Raw genomic sequence first — 13,409 nt, 5'->3', positions numbered from 1 at the left:
ACAAAGGGACGGTGTCAATGATATAATTGATTGCAAATTCAAGATTGAGGCTCAACTGATTTGTAGAGAAAATTTCAAACGTGGCAGCCCGTAAACAAACGTGGCATTTCCAAATCCTGCGTGGCATTTCTAAATCCTATGTGGATTTGTCTACATGGAGTTTATGGGTCATTTTAGCCTAGGCTTTTAATAGTATTTTATAGATGAGAGAATGAATAATATTGAGAAAAATCTCTCTATTGTTACACACCAAAACCGGTGGGTATAGGGGGGGTTTTAGGACCTTTCTTTTTCCTTTTTGTCTTCACAAGACTAATTAGTGTAAGCCTTTGTCATAGTCAAGTCACTATCAAATGTCATAGACAAATGAATAAGACAAAACTTCTAAAATTGCCCACCAATTTTTCGGTTATCATGTGTAATATGGAGTCCATTTTATTTTTGTCAATTGTACAATTGTATGTCATGTGACATGTGACATGTCTTATGTCATGTTTTAATTTAAAATGCATATTTAACAAATTAAATATCATTTAACAAATTAAATAAATCACATTTAACAAATTGACTAGTAATTCAAAATTACTTTCACATAAAATGGTCATTTAAATACTAGTTAGTATAATTCACAACATCTTGTAATTATAACTAACTTATCATTCTCATCTCGCGTATTTCGCAAACACCGATTAATTTTAGTAATATAACTTCTTAAATTACTAAAGAAAATCTTATTTAATCACATTATAATAAGATGTCATTATCTCTCTTATGATAATAATTTGTTCAATTTTAAGGAATTAATTAATCTGTATCGACATACAATTAATTAACCTTTTTCAATTAAGGGAATCGTCCTTTAGGTGTGACCTCAAGGGATCAACTAATCACCACCGTCGCACGACAGTAATGTCAAACTCTAGCCAGCCAATCATTACCAATATGTGTGGACCAGTTGACTATATATGTAATGTATCATCCCTTTCGTATTCTTGTTATGAGATTTAAATATGTGATCAGTATGATCGACAATTGTGATCGCATTTTTGTCGGGGACACTTATTCCAACAATCTCCCACTTGTCCTCGACAAGTGTGCGCCACCAATTCTCTTGTCCTATTACTATCTCCCACTCAATGCAAGGTGTCTTTCGGGTTGTACTTGCAAATGATCATATCGAGAGTGGTTTCCTCGATCTGGAGAATAACTGATTGACCGGAATTTTCTACCATAGAAACATTCCGAGCGTGGCCACGCATTTCCAGTTCATTACTCCTCGAGTGGCCCTGAGATATTGTTTTAACCCTGACAAAGGGGTGGACATTTCCTATCGCACTATTCCCTTCGACTAGCCGCAGCCATCATAACCCAAAATATGCCCATTTGACCCCATTTACGAAGGTCGTAGTAACATAAATCAAAGCTAATCTGAAACTGTGCCATCTTAGGCGAACAGTCTTTAGTCTAAAGAATCGACTCATTAGAATACTATAGTAGCTCTCGCCACGACCAGGCTATATAAATTTGCCAGAACTCTATAAGCGGTCACTGCCCGACAAAGTGTTCCTAACAGTCTGCCTATGTGATCGACTAGTCATCTCACATGACTGTATGGCACTGAACTTGCCATCAATCGCATCACACTCTAGTCACTTCGAGACGTCACCTCATACAAGTGACTATGGGAGAATACTATGTTAATCCGGGTTCACTTTAACGGGGTTCAATATCATCATACAACCCGTTTGGATGTAACAAAGTATAATAAAAGAGTTTTAAAGTAAAACTCGAACGACAAATGCGATTATCACGCATGAATAGTCAATGCCTGATTATTATTTCATATTCTATATTCTAATTTGATCTTGTATGTAGTTGTTCATCTCAATCCAATTGAAATGACATGACTCATCATGTTAAGCCTATGAATAGGCATTGTAAGTAGGTCTTAGCAACTCCCTGCTCAACCTTGCTACATACTTGTTTTCCTTTCGTAATGTATACATTTGCATTACAAAACTTTCTGAATACGTGTCTAGATCCAATATAGACATAGGCTTTCTTGCCTTAAAATAGCTCCCATTGTTTTCACAGTGTGCGGAACTCATCCCTCTTGCACATCCCATGATTGCAAGTGTACTCAATTTCCGTTGTAAATATTTCTCATTGTTCTTTATTGCCTAGAACGATTCTAGAAAATCTATTTCTTAAATAACATATCCACAATGGTATCTTAACCATCCTAATGTGTTTTGATTATGGTTTTGTCGGAAACCATGCGCAATCTCAATTGTCAGTTGTCATTTGTGTAACACCCTTACACAAAATTGCATCAAAAACACTTTGCTTTACATCCTTAATGCTTCTGCAAGCACTTAAGGGTAATCTTTATGGCTTACTTGGTAACTATTACTTATATTCGATTTGAAACAATTCATCATACTCAAAGTATATGAAGTGTTATACATCATTTCCTATTTAATTGATTCGGCAGCGGAAGCAAATGGAATCAATCAAATATGTTCAACTCGATTGAACTAGTCATGAATCTTATCAACATAAGACTCCTTATTTGACATTAAAACCATGTAGATTTATCTCCATAAATCCGGATATTATAGATGTACTATATTTCTCCAAAGTCTTAAATCATTCGCAATGATCAATATGTCATCCACATATAAGACTACTAAAATTTCCGTAACTCCCACTAAACTCCATATATAAACACAACTTCTCGACTTATCGAGAAAATTTTTATACCATGATCAAATCATTGATTCCAACTCATTGATGAACTACTCAAGACCATCTCTTAAGTTGCACATTATCTTAGGATTGCAAAAACTCATAACATGTATCGAATACATTTCTTCTTTGAAGAAGTGGGTTTTTGGATTCACTTGCTATATATCTCATCATAATGAAATACAATCCTTAGACTTAAGCTTCTCAACTAGTGCAAAACCCTTTGCTACCAATCAAGCTTTGAAATTTCTCTTTATTAGTGCAAAACCCTTTGTCACTAATTAAGCCTTTTATTTCGGATTTTCATGGCTCTAAGCCTTGTATTGAGTTGTGACTTAAACATTCTCATGTAAGTCATATGTTTATTCCTTTCCAGAAGTAATTAACTTGAATCAAACAATTTCTTTGTAAGTTGTAAGCTCTTTACTTTCTTAAAAGTAACATGAATTCATCATCTTCAACAAGTGATGACTTTAACCTCCTAGGTTTTGAAGAAACAACGTCTTACACAAAACGTCTCATGTAGCCAAGAAAGACCAGTTTCTTGCGACACACAAATCTTTTGTGGCTCTTGAATATTTTCTCCCACTCTGTCTTCTAGAAATAAACTTGTTTTCTAGTAAGACAATTTCACGAGCCACCACTACTACAAATCCAGGCAACTACAACGCCCCTTTAACAACGTTTATGCACGAAAATCACAATAGACGTTGTAGAATGTATGGCGCGATTTTTACTAAACTTAATTACAACGGGTATGGTTATATAACCGTTGTTATAAGTTTTAACAACGGGTTAAATTTGCACAACCGTTGTTAATAATTTGGCGCAAAATTGGCGCAAAGTTAGTGAAAAGTAATCACAACGGGTATTTTTAAACCCGTTGTTAATACTTATTTGACAACGGTTGTTGATTTTCAACCGTTGTTAAAACTTATTTAACAACGGTTGTTGTTGAACAACCGTTGTCAATACTTTCAATACTATAAACCACACAAACACGGATCGACTCGACCCACAAAACACATACATAACCTAACACAAACACAAACAGAGACAAACACAAACACAAACACAAACACAAACACAAACACACTTTCTCATCGTCTCTTTCTCTCTTTTTCTCTTTCTCATCGTCGCTTTATCATCTCGCCAATCCTTTGTTGGTTTCATCGTCTCTTACTTTCTCTAATTATCAGGTAAATCTCGCCGTCACTGTTGGTTTCATCGTCTTTCATCGTCATTGTTTTTTTTTTTAATTATTTCATTTGCATGTATATATGATGGGTTTTTATCGATCATTATTATGTTATTATTCGCTTAATTAGCTCGTAAAACAAATTAAATAAAATAAAACAAAGAAGAAGAAAGATGATAGAGAGGAATGCATGATAAACTTAATTAATAATTCATTAATATATATATATATATATATATATATATATACATAAATTAAAAAAAGAATTACATTTCTAAAAATGAAATTCTTATATTTTCATAGAGAGTCTTATTCTCTTCTATGATATCCCTCCTCTCCTCCTTAGTTTTTTGGAGGTTTCGTTCGTGATTGCTATATCGTCATATAGCTGCAACAACTGCTGCTCTGTCAAGCCATTTCTTTTGGCGTCCTTGAGTGTGGCTTGAGCATCCACAAGATAGCTCCTAAAACTGTCCTCGATGTGGAGCAACCGGCGGATGAAGCTGTTGTTGTTCTCGATCATAGTAAGAGTTTTAAGGATGTAATCGTTCATTTTGTTGATGAACTTTGGAGTTGTTAGTTTGAAAGATTAATTAGGGGTTGGAGATTGTTTTAGCAGTTAGGGTTTGAAGATAGTGAGATAATGGAATAGTGGTTGAGATAATGTATGTATTTATACTAAGTAATGTGTCCTTTGAGTTGTTTTTTAATTAATATAATATATGCATGTTTAGGAAGTTGTGCCATAATCATCATATCTCCCTGCTTCAAATCTAATGTAAACCCTTCTCATTCCATATATTGTCCATTCATATGCACAAGTCGGGGATGACGGTAATAATGCATGCATCGGAATTATAACGGGCCCCGTAATTATGCATGCATCTAGTAATATTTAATTTAATTTTTTTTATTTTGTAAAAACAAACAACAACGGTTATGTAGATACAACCCGTTGTCTTTAGTTATAACGACGGTTCCTTTTAAATTAACCGTTGTTATAACTTTCCCACCAAAATTGAGTCACACTTTCAACAACGGGTTTTGATACTTAAAACCGTTGTTAATAGTTTTACAACGGGTTGCTTAAGAAAACCAACCGTTGTTAAAACCTTTTACAACGGACGCTTTAACAACGTCCGCTATTTTATATAACAACGGTTTTTAGCCGTTGTTATAGCCTATATCTGTAGTAGTGCACAAACCCGTTGTACTCGTGATTATTGTAAAAGGATCGCTTGTTTCTTGTGAAAAACTTATGAGCATGGTACACTATCATTCCATATCTCATATGAATAGTTTAGATTTAGTGGAAAAACACCTTTAGACAAAATGATAATATCCCCAAAATAAGATCAAGTAACTCAAAGTAACTTGATCAATGTCCAAACCATATTGAATAGAGTTTGTCAAACCTTATTCCATAATGCGTGTTAAGAGAGATTAATTTGTGATACTATATCACACTTCCTTTGGCTTATATCAAAGTTATCACTTAGATATTCCCATTACGATCAAATCGTGCGTCTGTGAACTCTTTGTATTTCTTCATAGACTTCTCTATTTACCTTATTAAGTGAACACATTAGCGTCAACTTAAATCGTTGGTAAAAGAAAATGATCAACCTATTTTGGATCAATGATTTACAACCTCGATCTCCTTTTCAACCAAAAGGCACGAGACATCTTGATTTGAATACAAGATACGCATATACCATAAGATCTAATGGTTTCAAGAGTACTCGATAACTCTTTGCGTTCATCATTCCAGAATCTAAGGTTCAATCTTGGGTTACCAATTTGAGTCTTGCATCATCTACATGATATATCATTCTAGTTTGGTTTAGAATATATTCACCTTGATAATGGGCTAGCCATACATCAAATCGTGGTGTATAGGGTCACAAAAGTGAAACCTCTTTTGTATCTTAACAAGATTATATTCTTATTCAGAGTTTATGCACTTAATAGTCATAATTAAGGTACAACTATAAACCCAAAACTAGATTGATTACACAATGACTCTATCTCTCGACATTATTTGATGCTAGTCGTCATATTATAATCATCTTATGTATCGAATACAATGATGAAAACCTCCACTGGTTTCTAATATTGACGAAGTAGTACTAGCAAGATTTATGTTAATCAAATAAACATTTAAAGAAAAAGGTCTCATTAGATGTCCCACAACTAACTTGCTGATTCTTCAATAACTTGGGGTAGTTTCCTTTCTAGCGTCCAACACTTAAAACAATGGAAACTTTATCGGTCGGGATTGATAGGTTTAGTATCGTTATTCTCAATAACTTTACTTTTAACATTACCTTGTATCAATTCCATTCTAATTTTACTTCTTTGAACCTCGTCCTTTTCTTAACGGTTAAGAGAATGCTCCCACTTATTTCAATGAGTCTTTGCTTAGAGAAGCAAAATTGAATTTCATGAAGACTACTCTTCAATTCATTCGTTTAGTCTTAAAACTTTCATTGAAGTGGTTGCGGTATTTTGGTCAATTTTGATTTCCTACAAATCTAGTTACCAAAATGATTTAACGTTTCAAAGTACTTAACTCAATTAAGCATATGAGAAATAATTCATTGTAAGTAGATATGTTAGTCAAGAATCAAAAACCCGTTTGCTCATGAATAACTTTTATCTATATTCTTCACAAGAGATCCTTACAATGGATAATACGGGGTTTTTAGAAGAACATTCAAATTTTGTCTTTCGTTACGATGTTTTAATGGAGATTTGAATTGAAATCGAAATGATATCGTATAGGAATTGTGGTAAAGAAATAGAACAATATGATAACGGAATAGTGGAAAACTTAACATTTATCGTTTTATTAATACTTGTAAATAACAAGTAAAGCATTTACATAGTGACCTCTACCCACCTATGATAAATGATTCTAAGATCCAAATTCATATTAACTTAGGCATCGGTAAAGCCGAATACAACCCTCATCAATATAACTCGGTGGATTAACTCTTTAATCGATTCTACTTTTAGAACTCTTGGTCGATAAAATTACATTAATATTTATCTTTAGCCCGAAACACATCCGGCAACCGTCGAGAATACTTTCGTTGAGTTCAACCCAAATTTCGAATAAATGTGTCCATCATCCAAATTTACATCAACTTCGGCATCGGTAAAGCCGAATACAACCCTTATCTTTATAAATTCGTTGGGTAGACATTTATCACCCAGTTCCCCTACGTAGCAAGGTTTGTACCCCGGTAAGGCCGAGTGCACTCCCTCACGAAATAGGTTTTCATGGTTTCTAATTTTTGGTAAGGCTAAGTCTCAATTGTTTATTTAGCGAGAGGTCATGTCAATTTATTATCTATCACGTTTTAAGTGAACTAAAGCGGTGAACTACGATAATTGTAATTGACGCGGTCGATAAACTTGATTTAAAATGCATGTTTAGTTATGGCGATTTAGCGATGCATGCAACATATAAATAAAATGCAAAGCATAAAAATAAAATCCTAGTATGGTCTTCCTAAAATAGTAAATCTAATAAACTATTACAAATTCGGAAACCAACTCCTTTGGTCTCTTGAACTTCGGTCTTGGCACGCATTTCAAGGCAACACTTTCTTTAATATATCGCCTTCTCGAGTGGCACCGTCTTCAAGGAACTCCGGAATAAATAAGTTACAAAATTGAATTACATAATTTCCTATTATACATTTGTAATAAAATAAAAATAAATCTATTAAATTACAAAACGGTGATACGAGATCACAATAATTACAACCGAATCGATATTCCCATACATTTCGGGTAATATCAATTAACACTAAGGCCATACTAAGTAAAATTACATAATTCAAAAATTACATAAAATTAAAATATGACAATCATAAATAAAATGCAGCATTATAATATGTATGAGCATGCCAAATTTTATGCTAAATCGCCTTTAAGAGCCAATATCGTATATTAATCGGTTTTTACGGATTTGCGTGATTTAACCTTTTAAAATCACAATAATTACATAAATTCATATTTATGTACAAGTTAATTACCCTAACCATCTTAGGACTCAAAATTAGTCTCCACTAACATTTTGACAATAATTAAACTTGATTTCTTAATATTGTTCATAAATGGACCCAAAAATACAAAGTTTATGCAATAAACCTCAAATTAAATCATAAAAATTTCAAATAATTTCAAAATTTGAAATTTAAACTCATGAACATTCTGGAAAAATACCATGACACTCATAATGTTCAAAACTTAGGTTAAAAATTTCGAAAATTTATCGAGAAAAACAATGTTGCGGTTTATCGGTTTTAACAATTATGACCCTAAAAAAATATGAGAAAAATTATATTCATCAACTTTTCACTTTTAGATCTGAAATATATGATAAAATGCAACATGTGACGTTTTTCCTTTAGTCATGAAGTATGTTTTAGCATTATTACTAATTATAGTCACTATTTATGTGATTTTTCATCAAAAATTCATAAATCATGCATAAAGACTTCATTATAGCCAAATATTTTACAAACATCTTGCAAAATTTCATGTGACAACATACTAAATTTCCATGACCATATTCGAAATATAACTCATATTAACCTATTTACCCATTTAAATACGATTTTAACTTAAAAAATCCATATTTCGAGCAAAACAACTCATTTTATCATGAAAATTTACAGACCATCAGTAGATAATATATGTGAAAACATATCCAAAAACCACTGAAAGATTCGAAGTATAGCTATTTTTCGTCCAAAAATGACATTTTTATCATAAAAATCACATTTTAATGCTAATATTATATAAAATGAACAATAAAATCCATAAATAAACCAAAATGTCCTAAAAATCACTTAGGACCAGAAACGTTTAACATGCAAGGTTATTTTTAGGTTTATCTTCATAAAACCAAATTAATTAGTTTTGCATGTTATTCTTATAACTCGGAAAAACTATAAACCGATTTGCATGCAAACAACCTAAGGCTTAAGATACCACTTGTTAGAAATCACTAATTCCATTACTTTACATATTCATATATGTGACATTTTAATTTAGTCATAAAATTAAAACTAGATCTTATGCATGCAAACTAAATAACAAGAGATGAGAAAATCGTTTTCTCACCATCAAAAATTCGACCAAATGGGCACAAATGAAGGTCTCCTACCTTCATTTGTTATTGAGCTAGAAAATACATTAGGATGATCATCCATGACTTCAAATAGAAGCCCTCCAATAAGTAGCACCCAAGACTATCCCAAAATCCCACAAAATAATATGTACTAGATATTTGTAATGTGGTTTACCTTAAAATCGATTACTAATACTCATATACTACTACTAGTATTATTAGTGATTGATTTGTACAAATTAGATTCATAAAAATAATTTTATGAAGAACAAGAGAGAGAGTGTTGTGTTTTTCATAAAACATGAGAGAATGAATAATATTGAGAAAAATCTCTCTGTTGTTACACACCAAAACCGGTGGGTATAGGGGGGGTTTTAGGACCTTTCGTTTTCCTTTTTGTCTTCACAAGACTAATTAGTGTAAGCCTTTGTCATAGTGAAGTCACTATCAAATGTCATAAACAAATGAATAAGACAAAACTTTTAAAATTGCCTACCAATTTTTCGGTTATCATGTGTAATATGGAGTCCATTTTATTTTTGTCAATTGTACAATTGTATGTCATGTGACATGTGACATGTCTTATGTTATGTTTTAATTTAAAATGCATATTTAACAAATTAAATATCATTTACAAATTAAATAAATCACATTTAACAAATTGACTAGTAATTCAAAATTACGTTCACATAAAATGGTCATTTAAATACTAGTTAGTATAATTCACAACATCTTGTAATTATAACTAACTTATCATTCTCATCTCGCGTGTTTCGCAAACACCGATTAATTTTAGTAATATAACTTCTTAAATTATTAAATAAAATCTTATTTAATCACATTATAATAAGATGTCATTATCTCTCTTATGATAATAATTTGTTCAATTTTAAGGAATTAATTAATCTGTATCGACATACAATTAATTAACCTTTTTCAATTAAGGGAATCGTCCTTTAGGTGTGACCTCAAGGGATCAACTAATCACCACCGTCGCACGACAGTAATGTCAAACTCTAGCCAGCCAATCATTACCGATATGTGTGGACCAGTTGATTATATATGTAATGTATCATCCCTATCGTATTCTTGTTATGAGATTTAAATATGTGATCAATATGATCGACAATTGTGATCGCATTATTGTCGGGGACACTTACTCCAACATTATCTTCATAAATCCTAAATAACAAGTTTTATTTGTTAACAAATTAACTCGGAAAAACTAACCCGATTTTGCATGCAACAACCGTGTTGCTCTGATACCACTTGTTAGATTCATCAATCTTAAAAGTTAACCTATAGAATATGTGATAAATTAATTTATTCATAAATTAATTCTAGATCTTATGCATGCAAAAAAAAAATACAAGAGTGAAGAAAATCGGTTCCTTACATATGTATTTTCGGCTATTAGGGCACTAGTAAGGTCTCCTACCTCACTTAGTTCTTGAGCTTTCCTAATGGATGAACAAGATTCAATTCTAGAATCTCTCCTCAAGGATTGTACCAAGGAAATCACTCTTAATACAAATATTAATTTGATTACTAGAATTAATATTTGTTCCCTTAAAATTACTAATATTATGTATATACTACTTCTAGTATTGTTGAATAATATTAGAGATTTTATGTGAGTTTTTATGATTTTTGTTCAACAACAAAACTTAGAGAGATAAGCAAATATTCAAAGTGAATGAATAATATTAGAATGAATTAGTATCAAATAAGAAGAGAAAACTCTTCTCTTTCTCTAGGGTGGCCGGATGGGTGCACAAGGGAAGAGTGCCCAATATCTTTTCTAGTTGCTCTTCACAAGAGACTAGGCATGAAGGTCTATATGTTGTAGGTAATGATTATGTTGCCACTTAATAAAAATAATCAAACACAACTAACTCCTAATCCCTCCATAATCACGGCACACCCATATTAACATGGGTCCATTTTAAGTTTGTTAATTTGTTAGTTTGTATAGTGTGACAATTTGGACATGTTACTAGACATGTTGTTTAAATAATGCATTTTTAACAAATTAAAAATCATTATATAAACAAAATAAATCACATACAAAAATTAATTAGTAATTCACAATTACTATTACTTAAAATGGGTCATATAATTATAAGTCACAACTACTTGTATTTATAATAATCAATTAATTCTTATTTCAATTGTTTCATAAACAATAAATAAATCTTAAGTAATAAAACAATTTAATTACTTATCACGAATCTTATTTAATCAAATTACAATAAGATACGTATTATAACTCACAAAATCATTTGTTCAATTTTTAGGAATTAATTAACTTGTATCGTCATACAATTAATTAATTAGTCAATTAAGAATGTTTCCTTAGAGGTATAACCTTAAGGGATCAACTGATCATCACCGTCGCACAACAGTAATGTCAAACTCTAGTCAGCCAATCATTACCGATTAATGGGGATCAGTTGACAATAAAATGTTAAATTCCCTTATGTATTCTTAATATGAGATTTAAACATGTGATCGCATTATTGTCGAGGACACAAACTCCAACAATGATACCACTTGTTTGATTCGTTAATCTCAAAGGTTTACATATTGAATATGTGATAAATTAATTTAGTCATAAAATTAATTCTAGATCTTATGCATGCAAAACTTTCGAAATTAGTAAGAAGAAATCGTCTCCTTACCATGTGATATTTCGGTTTCAAGGGCACAAGATAGGACTCCTTCCTAGTCTTGTTCTTGAGCTACCCATAATAGGATGATCTCCCAAGAGTGCTCCAAATCTTCAAGCTCCATAGTAGGAACTTCTCCTTAAGGATTGTACCAAGGAAATTCTTCTTAATACAAATATTAATTTAGTTACTAGAAACTAATATTTGTTCCCTTAAAATACTAATATTAAGATATTACTACTTCTAGTAATGTATATGTAATATTAGAGATTTTATGTGAGTTTTTTAATTTTTGTTCAACAACAAAACTAGAGACATAAGATTTTCTCAAGTTCAAAAACTAATTAGAATGAATTGGTATATTGTAGAAAATACACTACTTGAGTGTATAGGGGAGGAGGCAATGGTTTACATGGGTAGAGTGCCCAATACAATTGCATTTTTCTCTTCTCAAGAGTGTAGGTATGCATACCTATGATTAGTAGGTAATCATTATGTTACCCACTAATTTAAAGTAATTTTAAGCACAAAGTCCTCCTTCCTCTTCCATTTACACGGTTCATGTAGTTAATATGGATCCATTTTAACTTTGTCAATTGTCAATATTGTGTAATGTGATATATTGGACATGTTACTTGACATGTCATTTAAATAATGCATTTTTAACAAATTAAAAATCATTATATAAATGAAATAAATCACATACAAAAATTAACTAGTAATTCACAATTACAATTACTTAAAATGAGTCATCCAATTATAAATCACAACTACTTGTATTTATAATAATCAATTCATTCTTATTACAATTGTTTCATAAACAATAAATAAACCTTAAGTAATAAAACAATTTAATTACTTAGCACGAATCTTATTTAATCACTTGAAAGATTCATCAATCTTAAAAGTTAACATATAGAATATGTGATAAATTAATTTAGTCATAAAATTAATTCTAGATCTTATGCATGCAAAACAAAATACAAGAGTGAAGAAAATCGGTTCCTTACATATGTATTTTCGGCTATTATGGCACTAGTAAGGTCTCCTACCTCACTTAGTTCTTGAGCTTTCCTAATGGATGAACAAGATTCAATTGTAGAATCTCTCCTCAATGATTTTACGAAGGAAATCACTCTTAATACAAATATTAATTTGATTACTAGAATTAATATTTGTTCCCTTAAAATTACTAATATTATGTATATACTACTTCTAGTATTGTTGAATAATATTAGAGATTTTATGTGAGTTTTTATGATTTTTGTTCAACAACAAAACTTAGAGAGATAAGCAAATATTCAAAGTGAATGAAAAATATTAGAATGAATTAGTATCAAATAAGAAGAGAAAACTCTTCTCTTTCTCTAAGGTGGCCGGATGGGTGCACAAGGGAAGAGTGCCCAAAATCTTTTCTAGTTGCTCTTCACAAGAGACTAGGCATGAAGGTCTATATGTTGTAGGTAATGATTATGTTGCCACTTAATAAAAATAATCAAACACAACTAACTCCTAATCCCTCCATAATCACGGCACACCCATATTAACATGGGTCCATTTTAAGTTTGTCAATTTGTTAATTTGTATTGTGTGACAAATTGGACATGTTACTAGACATGTTGTTTAAATAATGCATTTTTAACAAATT

The sequence above is a fragment of the Silene latifolia genome, chromosome 4 (genome assembly GCF_048544455.1).
Source record: "Silene latifolia isolate original U9 population chromosome 4, ASM4854445v1, whole genome shotgun sequence".
In the NCBI taxonomy this organism is placed as follows: domain Eukaryota; kingdom Viridiplantae; phylum Streptophyta; class Magnoliopsida; order Caryophyllales; family Caryophyllaceae; genus Silene; species Silene latifolia.
Note: the sequence above shows the minus strand (reverse complement) of the source record.